The sequence below is a fragment of the Myiozetetes cayanensis genome, unplaced genomic scaffold (genome assembly GCF_022539395.1).
Source record: "Myiozetetes cayanensis isolate MyiCay16 unplaced genomic scaffold, myiCay2020 scf3, whole genome shotgun sequence".
In the NCBI taxonomy this organism is placed as follows: Eukaryota; Metazoa; Chordata; class Aves; order Passeriformes; family Tyrannidae; genus Myiozetetes; species Myiozetetes cayanensis.
This window is the reverse complement of record NW_026087521.1, coordinates 64,589,784-64,605,669: the sequence shown is the minus strand read 5'-3', so window position 1 is coordinate 64,605,669 and position 15,886 is coordinate 64,589,784. Positions and strand designations below refer to the sequence as shown.

The 15,886-nt window shown below is 39.7% G+C and overlaps 1 protein-coding gene across 1 annotated transcript in view; it reads left to right on the top strand.

Annotated features, from left to right (window-relative positions):
- PDE3A (phosphodiesterase 3A) overlaps positions 1-15,886 on the top strand; it is a 239,963-nt gene that overhangs the window by 51,480 nt on the left and 172,597 nt on the right.

Sequence of the window (15,886 nt, the reverse complement as noted above, 5' to 3'; positions counted from 1 at the left end):
AACCTTACTCTTCTGCAGCAGTGTAAATACCACTGGAACAGGGCACTCTTTTAAGTTGGGACATTTTTATTTTAGGCTTTTTTTTTTTACCTCATGAAAGCAGGGCTGTGTAAGCATCAGTAACATGCATATGATTACAGTGCAATGAAAAAATTCTCATGCTCCTTGCAGTTCCCTGAGTCAGCTGGTGGAGGTTGGGTGGGGGAGTAGGTTTATCCAGCTGTTGCATCACCAGCGCATGGCTACTGCAGGTGTAACTTCTGAGCACACAGTCTGAACTCGTCCTGCATCTGCATTTGTGTAGTGATTTGCTAAGGGCTTAAGGTATTGGAAGCTTTCTTCCTGATGTAATGAATCGTTACATTGTTTAGAATTCTAATTGATTGTCCTCTTTCTTAGTGTGTGTTGTGTGTTTTCTACACTTCATTTTTGCTTGTATAAAGAAAAATCACACCCCCCATTATCCTTGCTCCTTTTTCTCAATACTCCTTTTATCCTTACTCCTTTAATGTGTTAGTGCATTACCTTTTCAGAGTTGCTTTTTTTCTTTTCTTTAAAAGCAAAAGATCATCATCATTAGATGATGATAGTTTTCAATATAAAATGGTCTTTATAATGCTTTACATGGTAAACAAACTACATCTTAAAATACTTTGTGGGACCTTCTGGTAACTTGGACAGTATGCAAACAGGTCCACATCTTCATGAAAGCCTCAAAAACAGCCATTCAAATCCAGAGGGACTATATATCTGCAGGAGAATATCTCATTAGGAAAAAGGTATTTTCTAGTCCAAATCAGTTTTGGTCTGGCCATAGTCATTGTCTTCTTATGCAGGGCTGGATCACAATGACAGCTTTCACTGTTTGGGAATTCCCAAGTCAAGCTCCTGTGTCCCATGCCTCAGTCATGAAAGCCAGTCTTTGTTTTATTGTGGGAATGCGCCCATGGATGTGTAAAGAGGAATATGTATGTGTGAAAGAGAGTTATGGCTCAAATCTGGGGAGAGTTGTCCCCAGGGGCTCGAGATGTATGGCCAAACCTGCCGGTCTTCCCCTTGCTGCGAAAGCCAGATGTGACTCTTTGATCTTGTATTTATTAACATGAATGTGCTGCCTACACCTAATCAACAGCCAAGGCACTCGACCCTTCCCGGTGCAGTGACCCACCTTAGCAAACACAACAACTTGCCTGCACCCATCCAGCCTCTCCAAGGAGAAGGCTGGGGAACAGAAACAAGCAGTGATGGATGTGCTGCCTTAACAGACTTGTGAGAAGCACTCAGGTGATGCACCTGGCACAGGGATTCTGTGTTTCTGAAACTTGCCTTTATTCTACTTAAAACTATTGATGTCTTTAATTCCGTACCGTATTTCACCTTCTGAAAGTTGTACACTGCTCTAGTGCGTGGCCTGGAAAACGTGTTTTTGGGCAAGCAGGACTGGGCCTTTAATTTTTCTAGCTGAAAGAGCAGCAGTGAAACTGCAGCCTCGCTTCGCATACGTGGTTTCTGCAATTAAGGGCTGCAGCTGTTCTACTTTTTTTGTCTCTGTGACGCAAATCAAAGCGCGCAGCGATGGTATTGCCTGGGGGAAGAGAGAAAGCTACTTGCTCGCTTCCCCATGCTGATAACTAAGCAGTGATGACAAGAAACTGGGGCAAAGGAAAGTTCAAAAGCAGAATCTGAATATTATAAATGACTGGAGAAACACAGGTGCCCCTTCTTCGGCGCAAAAGGAAAACAGAACTGTGCGAGTGTCAGAAGAAATAATCAGCTACCCGAAGGAAAAGATGTAGGGCTGTAAATTTTGTGTTGCTCAAAGGAATTCTGACATTTACAGTAGTTGGGGTCTGTATGCTAACAAATATGTTGCAGTCAGCCCCATTTTAAACATGATGAATTTTTACCTTTCTTTCAACCTTAAGAACCTTGATTCTCTCACTTTCTCAAGTTAATCCCCTTTTCACATGCATTTTGATATCAACCTGAATTGTGAGATCTTGTTCAGTATCCTTATGCTCTCCTTTCACTGGAGGAAATGGTAAGAAAACAGAGGTATTGAGAGCATCATTATTACTTGTCTGAGGCCATGCAGCAAGCAGAGGAGAGAGTCTGGATATCCTGATGTCTTGAATCACAACCTGCTTTCTCCACTAAGTGGATTTGTGTGGTCATCTCAAATCTGTGGATTTGTTTGCTTATATTGTCTGAACTGAACTTCATAGGTGTTTATTACAGATAAATTTTGTAGGTTTAGTGTGGAACTAAAATGAAACTAAAGCTTTGTTCAGGCAGCAAAGGTACCTAAACGGTGAATGCAGACTTCTGCCAGGTGAGCCAGTGAAGTCCTTTCTGCTGGTTGTTGCTTTCTCTGTGCCCCAGCCCTGGCAACAGGCAATTTTGTCAGGAGGGCAGGAGTTGCAGGGCTTAAGGCATCCAAAGCTCTGCTCAGGATCTTCTCTGCTCTAATGTTTCACATGAGCTCCATCCATCCCTTCTGCATTGGTAGTCTCCACTTCCTCTCATTTCTGTTCCTTCACCCTGAGCAAGTGGGGACAGAAGGTTGGTGTTTTGTCCCTGGCCTTTGTACTCCTCCTGAATGATTCCACGACTCCCTATCATGTCTGTGCTCCCTCCTAATTGCTTTTGTTTATCTCCTGTGTTCTCAGCCCTGTTCCTCCTCCTCTATCCTATCTCATAATACCACTATCCATCCCTCTTTTGCCTTCCAGTAATTCTCCTGTCTTTGATTATCTATCCTTCTCTTTGAAGTTTTCCCACAGTTTTCTCCCAGATAAAGAAAATTGTTGTACCTTTTTGTGCTTTCCATAAATGACTGTGATAAGTGCTCAGAATGGAGAGGGAAGCAAACTCTGTTTTAATGTATAGTCCAAGACTTACCTTGCCCACCAAAATGTTAATCTTTTGGGGAACCTCATGAAGTTTAATTCCATGATCTGGAGCAAGTCAGGCATGGTTGAGATCTTAGCAGCAGTGCTGCATATTTAATGGATGTTTTTAATAGTAATTTTGAGGAACTTTACTTTCATTATCTTACAACTTGACTCATTTTGGGTGATTTTTTGAGAGGGACAGCAAGTGACACATCTGCGATACTGCAGCCCCCTCCAACCTCTCAAATTCATGATCTGAAATAAGACTTAAAAGAAAACAGATTTTAATTTCCACATGGGTAGAATAATGTGTTTATCTGTCACCCTGCACAGTGAGCATTCAGCCACCAAATACATAATCTTAGGCCAAATAAAGAAGAATCAAATGTTGCAGATGCAACTTAAAGTGTGCTCTATGGAAAGTGTTGGGCCACTTTGAAGTTGATGCTACTGGCCCTGCCAGTTGCTTGTGAGTCATGTACAGACTTGAGTCAAGGCTTTTTCTTCTGGTGGTATCTGCATCAGCAAACCCTACATGCTAAAATAGAAAATAAATCCACATTTATTGCAAGGCTGGGATTTAAGATTTTTTTTTAATTTTTTTAACTCCAGCTTTATTTTTTTTTAAATAGATTTTAGGATTGAATAATTAACATCAAGCTAACTAGTTTACAGCACTTGACTTAAAATAAGGAAATAGTTTTGAAATATGTTTATAATGTTTGCTACTAACAATTTTATTGGTAATAAAGAGACTTTTGACTCCTTTACTGGAAACGATATTTATGTCTTGGTTTTCATGGCTGGAAGCTGGTGAAGTGCAAATGCTTTATGATGGTACCTTTTGTGCAAGATCTTCAACAGTACTCAGGAGTTTTTCAGTCATCTGAATGTTATTGGGTAGCCCACAAATGACCTACCCACACTTGTAGTTATTCTGTCCTAAAGCATCATAAGATTTTACCTATGGGATCCCTTTTCCGTAAATGCAGTTTCCTCAGGCTGATACCAGAAGTGCCTCTGAATTCTGCAGTTCCTCATTTAGGTAGGTGTTGTCTCGATTTAATGAGTTGCTGTACAAGCATATTTTCAGAAGTCTTGTCTTTTAATGTAATTTTTATACTAATGTTTAGTTTAGGGCAATAAGAGAACACTGCCTATTTGACCCAATTGTAACCATAATGGCAAGTGAAGTTAGGACTGGAGTTCTGACTTTTTTTAGAACTCCATCCCTTCATGAGGAGAAAGTGGAACTTCAAATTCTGATGTTTACTGAATATTTATTAATGATATTTTGTAATATTTGTTTTCCAACGTTCTGCTGTCTTCGAATTAGTAAAGTAATGAAAACTCATTAACTTTATTAGGGCAAATCAATACCAAGCCTTTATAGTTCCTACTGTAAAATGCTTTAATATGAACTTCAAATGCAGTATTAAAATTTATTAGTCATTCCCTAAAGCTGATTGATATGCTAGGGATTTTCATAGAAAAAAATACCTAGATGGGATGCATGCAGGGCTAGCCTGATTTCAATAAATTTTAAAACTTTTTCCTGCTGTTTATAGTTATGATAATTGGGTGTTAAAGACTTTCTACTGAGGCTGATGATGACTCTCCTTCTTTATTACTTCCTGCTTCTAATCACCCTTGAACTGGATTCATCTCTGCCACTGACATATTATTTAGCTCAAGAAGTCCTTGCCACTATTTGTAGGATTTTCCAGGGCTTTGGTACCGATTTCGTCAGCAGGCAAACTGCTTGTGGTTGTACTTTTTGCAGTCGGAGCTGTTAAATGTGGCTGAGTGTGGAGCTCTGAGAGGACACATGTGCTTTCCATTTCTTCATGAAGATGAGGTTGTCACTGTGTCAGTCCCAATCCCCCTGTGTGCTTCCCGTGTGCAGCTTTGAACTTCATCTCTGTGATACTCTTTAAATGTATAAAGCATGATCAGAATCTGCCACTTGTCTTGAGGGACATCTCTGTTGTTTTTAGAAACCCTTGTAAGTTGGTAAGTAATTTATCTATTTTTTGAAGATAAGGCCTTGCCTTGTAAGTAATTTGAAATGCTACTCCAGAGTGTTTTCCCATACATGAATAAGACCTTGAACAAATCGTGTTTTGCCCACTAGTTGTAAAAATGTTTGACCTACCTCCAGATTATAATACTGAAATCTGGTCCCCTGAGTCACTTGTTGGACAAGGTGAGGTAAGATTTGTAGAAGACATGTTTCCATGCTTGCAGCTCAGACTTGCTTTAAACAAGTGTAAAAAGACATTTTAATTTTATTTTCTGAGGTATTATGAGTTTTAAAGGTGTAACAAAATCTGTGTTAATTTTATGGGAGTTTAAATAAATTCCAGTGGTCTGCTGAAGGAAAGTTTCTTACATTTTGCTTCTTCCCCCCCTGACAGATTCTGCACTTTGTCTGAATGATGCCTGTAAATGGGAAGTACAGTAAAATTATAAATGTAATTTCCTAGGAAGGGGAAGAGTCCTAGTCTGGCTTTGAACATGACTGAAATCTGTATCCATTAGACTGATGAATGTAGGGATGATTGTTGACAACCCTACCTTTGACAGTAGGGTTGTGGTCAGGTACTGCTTTGACATGGGAATTAAACTCTGTTAAACACTGCTAAGCAACATCTGCTGCTTGTAAGAAGCAGCTCTCCTTTAGGAGAGCTGACAACAGCTGAAAGGAAAAATGCTGTAGAAGCTGTCATTGCAGCCTCCAGTTTTGTGGGAGGTATTTTTTTTTGCAGTCTTATTTCAGCTTTGCTGTTGGCCTACAAGGAGACCTGACTTCAAGCATCCCAGTTCTTTGTGGCTGTGCTCTTGTGACCTCAAATTTGGAGAATAGCACTGACACCCAGATTTGATTTAATGGGATGCCATGAGAATCAGTTTCAGGTTTTATACATTTGGTACTAAGGAGGAGTGTGTGGGAGAGTGAAGAAGACTGCCATGCAGATTCACCCCCTCAAAGAGAAATCCAGGAAAGAAGAGAGTAGTTAAGTTTTGTTCTTAGTGGTTGAAAATTGTGTTTCTGTTCACTTGTAGGTTGGGGTGCTGAGTGGAGAAGAGTTAGCAGTGAAGTACTGGCAATAATCAAACCAGTCTGCAAAGATATTTTATTTACCAGTTGGATACTTTTAGTTCAGCCTCATACACAGCGGCTGAGCACGGTGTACATTCACATGCCATAAGTAACGTTAGTTCTGTTGATATGTTTTCATCACCAAGGGCGTGCCAGTGCTAATTGCAGTGGGAATTTGGGAGAGTCTTTACAACTTGCAGCAAAAGCAATTGGTCTTAGTTCTGGCTGTTATATCCTCTGTTTGGAAATTCAAGCAGTTGCATTAGCCAGCACAAATGAACACTTGTGTGCTTGCGTCTTGCATAGTGTTTTTCCAAATTCGGGCATTTCAATACTCAACGGCTCTTCAGGTTCAGTCTAATAGAAGCAGGGAGAATTTGAATGCTAAAATGACCTGTTTTCTAGATCTAAATCTGTTTATGTACGTTTTCAAAATAACGTTACTTTTCCTTTTCTCTGTTTTTATGTGAACTGCAGCTGAACTTGTTTTTTCCATTACTTTCAATGTTTGGTATTTAACTTTCAGATTGTTTTGTTTGTTTATTTGTTTTTCCTCTTGGATAAACTCATGGGCAAGACCTTAGGGTACCACTCCATTCTTTTTACCTGATGTAAAATGTTAAAATGCTGTCACAGAAGTAAATAGCATTACTTTTTATTCCCATACTTGCAGTTTGACCACTTAAAACTTAGGATTCTCAGCCCTTCAGCCTCTCTGACAAAATGGCTTGGTTGTGAATAATTTGTGAGTTTTTACCTGCCTTTGGGAGACTGGGTTTTGGATAGTTGGAAAGAAACAGGCAGGAATTATAACTAGTGTAGTTTTTAAATTATTAATATACTACATCTTACATAAACACTGAGCATGGGAGGAAAGATCTTTCAACTGAAATGTTTTGGGTTTTGCTCCTGTGACAGCCCTTCATTGGCCTAAGGGAATTTTAAAAATACTGTTACTCTAGTCTATATTCATATTAATATAGTTTTCTTTTGTGCTTACAAACTAGTATTAAAAATACACAGCTCTATTCAGAAAGTAGCTCTTGGGAACCCTCCTTCAATTGCTTTGCACAGGTTTGGTGCCTTTAGAAGACCAAGGCCACCAGATCTAGAGATACAGGCAGATCTTGTCTTGGTGTGCAAGTGATCACCTGCATGAGGGGCCTTAGTTTGTCCCCTTGTTCAGTTTCTGTTAATTAGAAGAGCAAATGCAGAGGGTCTTCCAACAGGGCTCCACATTCTAGAAAGAGAAAGAATATTTGGATCTTTTGGTGAATTCACCTTCTACTCTTCTACTTTCACCCTCTAATGTACTCCTCCTCCATCTAATGTATTCCTCCTCCATTATTTGATTTTTTTTTCCCCACTCTCTGTTACTGTCAGGAACAAGGGAGATTGTTTTGGTTATGGGACAATGCCCAAATGCATCTTTTAAGTGGTTTTGCAGCTGGACGTGTGCTGTTTTCCCATGTCAACCACACTACTTGTATTTGTACGTAGCCGAAAGGAAATTGTAAAGGTATAGAGTAAGATAAACAAGAAAGAAAAGCCATGCTAGGATGTTACAGCAAGATTTTCATGTTTCTTAGGTGCAGCAGCCAAAATATCCATCTCTGATTGGAATGTCTCTATTAAGCTCAAAATAAGTGAAGCACTAGATGGGTTAAGCTCAAAACAAGAGGCAGTTTAAAGGGACAAAGGTGTAGAAAATGTGATCCCCACCTCCAAATGTGTTGATTTTAAATGCATTCATAGAGCTACATAGCTTGTTTGCAATTCCTCATAATTATCAAATGAGCACTGCAGAGGAGCAGACAACGGTAATCAGACAGTCGATTAGTTCCTCTGCTTGCATTTGCATCTATTTTCATTTACATTATTACAAGGAGTTTGAGAGGATTTTCAAAGCATAAAAGCAGCATGAGAGGTGAGAATTACATTTGGCTTTTCCATGGCCTCCAATGAAGTTTTTTAATGTTTGCTCCCAGATGTAGATTTGGGTGTGGGGAGAGAGAGGCAAAATTTCTTCTCTGCTGATTTCCACCTAACAAGAAAGCTCAGTGTGCCACAAAGTGCTCAGCATGGAAAAAGCTTTGGAGTGCACTGACAGTTTTATTGACTGTCCCTTTTGTAGTGACATGCCAGCCCCCTTTGAAATGATAGTTAACAGAAGTGAGTGAATACACATGGCTTTTGTGAGACAGTGATAAATTGGTGGACAGTTGGACCATGATGGCTTCAGGAGTTACGTGTTTGCCATCAGTGCCCCGAAGCCATTTATGTTCTGTGTCAGTGGGGTGCATCTGAATACCATATGTCACAAAGACTAATGTCCCTGCTCTTCCTTCTAATGGGCACGGCAGACACCACTGCACTTGGAAATTTCCGTGCCTGCCTCCGAGATAAACAGTAACAGGACCAGCTAATTGTGTATGTTGTTAAACACCAGAGCTGTTCACTTGAAAGGTGGACCCTGGCAATTAATGAGAGCCATTAAGGGAGTGAACAGAAAAAAACCATAAAATAAAACACATTTTTTTCCTGACACGGGGCTTGGTGGTAGCAAATTAGATAGGCCCTTGTACAGACCCATTGCTGCTTCACTGTTAGGAGAGAAGTTAGGGAAAGGGGTTGGAGTGTCCTAATTTTAAGAGTACTAGATGATACCTTAGACACTTGTTTGCAGAGACCAATGAGAAAATACCCCTGAGACAGGGAAATTTGCCTCTTAACTGGGACCAAGAAACCGAATTCCTAAAAATGTATAATCGGCCAAGGTAGTGTGCAAAATTCACTGTTGGCAAGAGGTCAGATTGCAATGTCCATACTTTAAAGACAAGTGGTCCTGTTGCAGTATGTTAGTGAACAAGCAAAGTGTTCTGGAGCAAGGATTTGGAGTGACCATGATGTCATCACACATGCAGGGTGGAGCTGATTACAGGAGTGCGCTCTGGATTTTGAATTTTGGAATTAATTAATCTCTGAATTGACAGTAAAGATAAATGCTGATACCTGTGTTTCTACAGGCTTCCATTTACACTTCTTATTTAGTTTAATAGATTTAATGGATTTCATGGAGTTGAAGGTAAATGGAGCTGTCCCATAATTTATTTTAGATGCTAGATGTTTTGGGAATGCCTGTGGCCAATGGTTGACTGACCAGCACTGTAAATCACAGGGAAATGGCAGCAATGCAAAGGATAAAATCTATTGATTATGGATGCGTTTCATCTTTTTTGGCCAGTCATGAAAAGAATATCCATGCAGTAACTGCTAAGATCATGGGCCTGTTTAATGGTTTTAGAAGTGCCAAAATTACACTGTAGCACAGTTCGTCCAGTGACACTCATCCTTCCATTCGTGTGTTGCTAAATAAAAGGAGGTGTGTGTAGGTTTCTGGAGCAGAGAATGGCTTGTATTTGTTCTTTAACCAGAGAAGCTAAAAACTGGGAAGGAAGAGCATTCACTGTGTAAAGGGAAAGAACAGAAACCAGCTGGAAAAAGAGGTGGTTGTTTCCAAACCGGGTCAGATGTACAAAAGCTCATATTACACTTTCTTACGTATCTGTTTGTCTTTGCTAAACCGTTTAGGATTTTTAGGGTGTATTTGGCATGCGGGAGAGGGGTTCCCATGATCACTACCTGCCTTTGCTTAATGCTTGCACAAATAATAACAAAGAATTAGTAGGAATGGCCAAAAATGCCCATTTATTAGGGAAACTAGAATTTAAACCTTAATGACTCTGGAAGATTTGAACACTGTGATGAATGCACATGTTCTACAAAACTCTGCAATTTTGGAACAGTCCTTTTGTTCTTGTGTAAATTTGCTGTTTAGTGAACTTAATCTTCAGTGCACCACAGCAGTATAATAGGATGTAGTAAAATCTGAGTCCACTTCTTTTGCTGCCTCTTACAAATGTGACCTTCAGATCTTTGTTTTGTCCTTCAAGAGAAATATTTTGTAGCTGATTCACTACCATGAATTTGTGCATTGTGTTTTTTCTGTTGCTTACTTAGTCTTCAAAGCATCTTCTAGCTTTAAAGGAACTTCTTCAGACCTCAACTGATGTAGATCTTCATGCTCCCACTAAAGGTAATTAAAACAAAGGGAGAGGTTAAGCGTCCTAGTCAGGGTAATGCAGTGAATCAGCTTGCAGTTTGGAATGGGAGAGAGGACCATTTCCCATAAATTTGTTTTACCATTAGGCCGATGATGATGAGCTGTGGAATGAGACCCTACAATCAAAAGTGTGTCCCTGGTAGTTTTGTTTTGGTTTTGTTTAGCCTGTATTGCATTCCTAGTCTGTCACTTCTTAGTTCCTGGATCAGTTTTAGGGAACTGAAGACAAATTGTGCTGTTGGGCTGGACAGCAGAGGTGGGTAATGAGAGGCAAGAAGGTGGCAGAAGGCAGACCAGTCCTGAACACTACTGTGGGGGCTCAAAAGTGCTTTAGAGCATGAGGTGAAAGCCTTTCCTGTAGTGGTGCGTGCTGGAAGGCTTTGTTGGTGGTTTTAGTACAGCAAAGCTGGAGTAAAGAATTTACGGCTGATGGGCAGGATACAGTCCTCAACTTACAGAGCCTGTGGCCACATTTCCCGGCTGCTGTTCGATTTTGTTGTGGGGTGTGTACGTGAATGTGTGGCTCATCAGGCACATTTGTAGGACCCAGGCAGCCCTCAGCCTGTGACCTTCCCTGGGGAGATGTGAGAGGCAGAAGGGGTGTGATGTGCCAAAGCCAATTGCAGATCTGGAGAGCAAACCCCTCATCCTCCCTGGTTGCTGAGAAACCAAGTTTTTACATCATGTAATAATTTGTGTGTTTATGCTGGAGCCCTGAAGTAGGAGGCTGATACTGAAGGTGACATAAAGCACACTCCTTGTCTCTTCCAGGGAGTGTGACAGCTTACTCACAAACCTTTGGGTTTAAACAGGAAAAAAAAAGTGATGTAAAGATCACTGAATTCTAGTCTTTCAGTTCATCTCAACATTTCATACCTGATGATGCTTCAGGTTGAAAATATTGTTGTCTGAAATAATACATTGCCTGATTTTAATTAGGGTTGGGGTTTTTTTTTTGAGGGAGAGTTGGTTTTGTTTCCTTGATTCAGTCTAATCCTGCTTCCTGCGATAAATGGCTTTCCATGGTGCACTGATTACTCCAAGGCACACATCTGCTAAAGGATGCCTTTGAAAGTCAGGCTAATTTGTTGGATAAGTGGCAGATTTCTGATTGCAATCTCCTTTCAATACAGAAGATTACTTAAGCAAGACAATAATCCTCTCTATTTTTTTTCCAAGCTTTGGGCTTGGCTTGTTTTTTTTTTTTCCATTTCTATCTTAATCATCCTACTCTTAATTTTTCCTGCTCTCTAGGTACACTTTGGTTTCTTCATAAACAGCTACCAAACATGATTACTGGCAGTTTTGGTGTAGTACAGTTTGCATATGACATTGACACAACTGTGAACTCAGAAGCAACTCTACATGAAATTACAGGATTATGTAGTCTACTCTGGCTTCAAAACAGAAATCATCTATCCTGGACTGTAAAATCCACATAGAAATGGCATCAAAACACAAACCATCTATATTACATTCTAAAATCCACATAAAAATGGGCAATTTTGGAAATAGCTGTCAGAGAAATGCTTAGCTGAAATTTTCAATTATTGCTACAAAGGTTCATGTGGAGCCTCCCATCTCTCTGGTTATTAGGCCTGCATCTCTGTGTTGATTGTGTGCATAAGGGCAGAGAGACTCAGTGTGACACAGACACAGTGTGACATTATTGTATTGTCTAATAAATGTCAAATGTTAAGCAATTCCTTTTTTTTTTTTTTTTTATAGCTCATAGGCTAAATCCTCACTGCAAATTTTCAGAATTTAGGGATGGGGATTTATTTTCTCCTTCATTAATGCTTACAATCCTCTGAGTATGTATATCAGTTAAGCTAAACTGCTTGTGTTTAACATGGCCTGTTTCACTGCACAAACTGCTCATAGACTGCATGAGCGAAACCACTTTCTGGTGCCTGGGAGCTGCATTAGAAGGCTTGGCTTGTACACCTGGAATGTCAGATCCAGAAAAGTGCTTTCTTAGCACTTTTTAAGCCTTATTTTAAAAGTGGGTAGGTATGAGGAGTTCCACTTTGGGGATATGCCAATTAAGAGGTGAGTCAACTTACACTTCAGTGTATGTAAATGTTGTTGCTCAAAATGGAAGCTGTGTCTTCTAGCTCTCTATAATGCTGTGGCCACACAGCCTTCATATATAAATTAATCTGTATTTTTCAGATATGCATAAAATATGTAAAGTGTCTCCTCTGAAGATTTGCTTAACCAGACAAAACTATTGCTTTTATGGGTATGGAGAAATAGGATTGACAGTAAAGTGAACCGAAGATTAGGCAAAGCTTCCCATCTCTACTTTTGCAAATCAACAACAGCCTTTGGGATCTTCTTTTTGCCCTTATTTAGAGCATGCTCTGCCAGAGATGCAGCACAGTTTTCAGACACAACTGCTTCCCAGAGGAGGGGCCTCTGAGGATACCTCTTCACTCTTACTGGTACTCTAGAGTTAGTGCTCAGATGGGGTGTCTGGCAGAGGGAAATGACTGTATGTATGAAATATGGATGTACAGTTGGGTTAAACTGATCTCTTTCATGGTTATTAGAAGAGCTATGGATGGAGTTTTTTGTAAACTCTACCTTTTCTTTTTGGTGTCTCGTGATCTACTTTTTAAAACAGCTAATTAGAAAATATAATTGATCAGGTATTTGTGTTTTCTCATTCCTAGTCATTTCATAAAGAACAAGTTGAAAGCTCTGTAGTGTTCTTAGTACTTTCTTATGAGTTTATTTTGAAGGTTTTTTCCATTGTACTTCTATTTTTTTTTCTTTTTTTCCACAATAAAGTTTGAATTTGGAAGTGTGTGCGAATTTGAAGTAGCAGAGTTAGCGGTCGTCTCATCGGGCTTTCTAAAATAGTGCAAGGCACTGAGTCACTTCTTGCCACTAATAAGTTGCGTCATTTTGCCAGGATCAGAATGTTCCAGTCTCCAAGCAAATAGTTTTAAAAGTGAAAACCCAGTTGTTACCATGTATGTGTGTGTGTTCATATACACACACACACTCTAACATGTCTGATTATCCAAAAATGATGATTGATCCTACTGTATATAGGACAGTGAATTAATAATCACCACTTCTTTCCACTTTACCACCGCCTTCAGTTTCAGCACAGGAGGAGGTTAAAAAATTCAGATCATACTGTTTTTAAAGGTGAGGTTTATAAGCATGAATGAGGAAAAATTTGGGGAGATTCCTCCTGTATTAATTCCACAAGATAAAAATAGAGAGCAATGGGGTTAAAAACCTCTCAGTTTAGATAGAGACTTCCTATGTGATGAAGTTCCATGGCCACAGAGCAGATGACAGCAGGTAAGGAGTAATGCTTTTATTTCAACATCCTTACTCTCTTTCCCTAGCCCTTATGGTGTTTGCCTGACACTCACAGCAGCTGTCTGCAAAAAGCTCATAAGGAACAATCCCATTTTTTCCAGCCCAGCATGGACTACCAGCACCTATAATCTGTACATGGAAAAGTAATTTAATGGTACATTTCTTCACTGTGATGTCTTGAACAGCTGAGCTGCCTGGATCAGCAACAAATTGCCATGCTTTTGTGGATCAAGGTAAGAAGTCCAGAGGGAACGTGGCCTCTGAGGTGCTGCTATTTTGGGTCATTAGAGGTCATACATGCCTAATGTCTCTTAGCAGAGCATCATCCTACCATCACAGGAGCTGGAAAATGTTTGATGTGCTCCAGCAGACTCGTCTTTTGCATTGATGTAAAGGTCTCATAAAGCCCTTCCATGGTAACAAAGAGGAGAATAAGTCAATCTGTCACAGGGGAAGCTGTGGAAGCCCCAAAGACTTGATAGATTCTCTTAGATATACAGTGTATATTTTGCATGGTTGTTTGATCAGGCATGTTTTCCAGCTGCCTCAGCTGGAAAAATTGGACAGCAAATTTCAAAACAAACACAAAAGAATTTTATAGCAAAGAAATATAGCTCCACTCTTACAGCCAAATATGTTGTAAATTATTGTGACCACCGCCTGAATGAGCCATGTCTTTTCCAAGTTACAAAAACTGGGAACAAAACCTTTGTTAGAGTGTATATACTTGTTAATATCAGTGTGTATATATTGTTTTTACTTGTCTTGTGCGTGCGTTTTGGGTTTGGTGTTTTGTTTTATTGTGGTGGGTTTTTTTTCTAGTACATTTCTCAAGCTTTTCATAGCTTATTGTCACTGGAAACTTTACTTTAAAATGAAAACAGATAATTCCCTATTGTTACCTTACAGTAGGCATCACAACTGCTAAGGGAAAATAAAAAATACCCAGAGATTTGGTATAGGACTGTGACAGCTCATCATACTTTAAGTGGTTCCACACAGAAATTAAGAACCCAAACCATGCTTTGCATTATTTAGTACAATAGAAATGTGTCCTAGTTATCCTTAGTTATTCAAATTATCTGAAAATTAATACAAATTCTGTATAAATTCTGTACATCATGGTGTCTTGATAGTGAGTTTTGGTCATGGTCTTCTTTATATGGCAAAAGGCATTAATTATATGATGAAGGATCATGACGTATTTCTTTTTAGCTGAGTTTTTTGTTCAAACAACAAGAAATTACATTTTCTTGTTGTTTGTATAAATCAGTGTTTTTCTATGTCCTTTTAAGACTTTGAGCCCATTGGTTATTTGCAACCAGATTTCTCTGAGGATACAGAGGTGAAAGGAACTCATTTCCTACAAGCTGTGAGAAAAGGTGGCTGGGTGAAGGAAACAGAAAGGACTCAATTCAGTTCCCTCCCTTTCACAACAGAAGGGAAAAACCTAAGATGAGCTCATCCTGAATTTCACATGAGAACATCTGCGTGGGGCAGGGATGTACGTGTACCGTGGTCATGGAGTCAGGCTTGGGCTTTCCCACTGGCACAGGACAGATACAAGAGGTTGCAGACAAGTTTCCCTAGGGAAGCAGTCTCTCTTAGAGTTGAAGAGAACTACTTGCCCAGGCTGAAATGTTATGATGAGAGACAGAAAACCAGGTCCTGGTTCTGAAGTAGAACAACATTCTAAAACGGTGAAGTTGTGCAGAATCCCACGTTGTTCTTGCTGAGCCAGCAAGAAGGACTCGCAGTGTTATCATTGTAGTGGATATACACACTTGTCCCAAAAATATTTGTTTCCAGAGACTATCCCTTCAGTGTCTTTGTGGCAAAGTGCAGGAAACTATTTATTGTACAGCTGGTTTAAATTGAAACTTTTGAGGATAATGGGACAACTCTCCATCTCCTCCCATCCCCCTCCTTACGTTTTCGTGCAAGAGCACATTTTCCATGACTCCATTATTGTTTGAACATCAGGATATTGCATAAGCCTCTCTAGGGGAGAATAGAATATGCAGAAGCAGAGAATGACCTATGCCCACCCACAAGGGCTATTAAATGCAGCTTCACATATAGTGTCAATAATGAAGAACATCAGAAAGAAAAAAACACGTGTGGTCATTTGAATGCTTTAATTAGTGAGGGAGGCAGATTCACATCCAGGTTCTCACGCAGCTTTCTGCAGTGACTATCTGCACAGCCTGGGTGTATCTCCTGATCTCTTTGTTCCTTTCCTGATTTGAAACAGAGTTCTCCTTTTTCCTTATGATAAAGTTCAGTAGGTAGGGGAGGAGAGGATAAGGAAGTGCAATTCAGCGTTTGGGGTTTTTGGTGGTGTGGTGTTTTTTTTTTTTTTTTTTTATTCCTTTGCCTATAGAATCTTAGATGCAGAAGTCATTAAAGAAAAATCTAAATAAA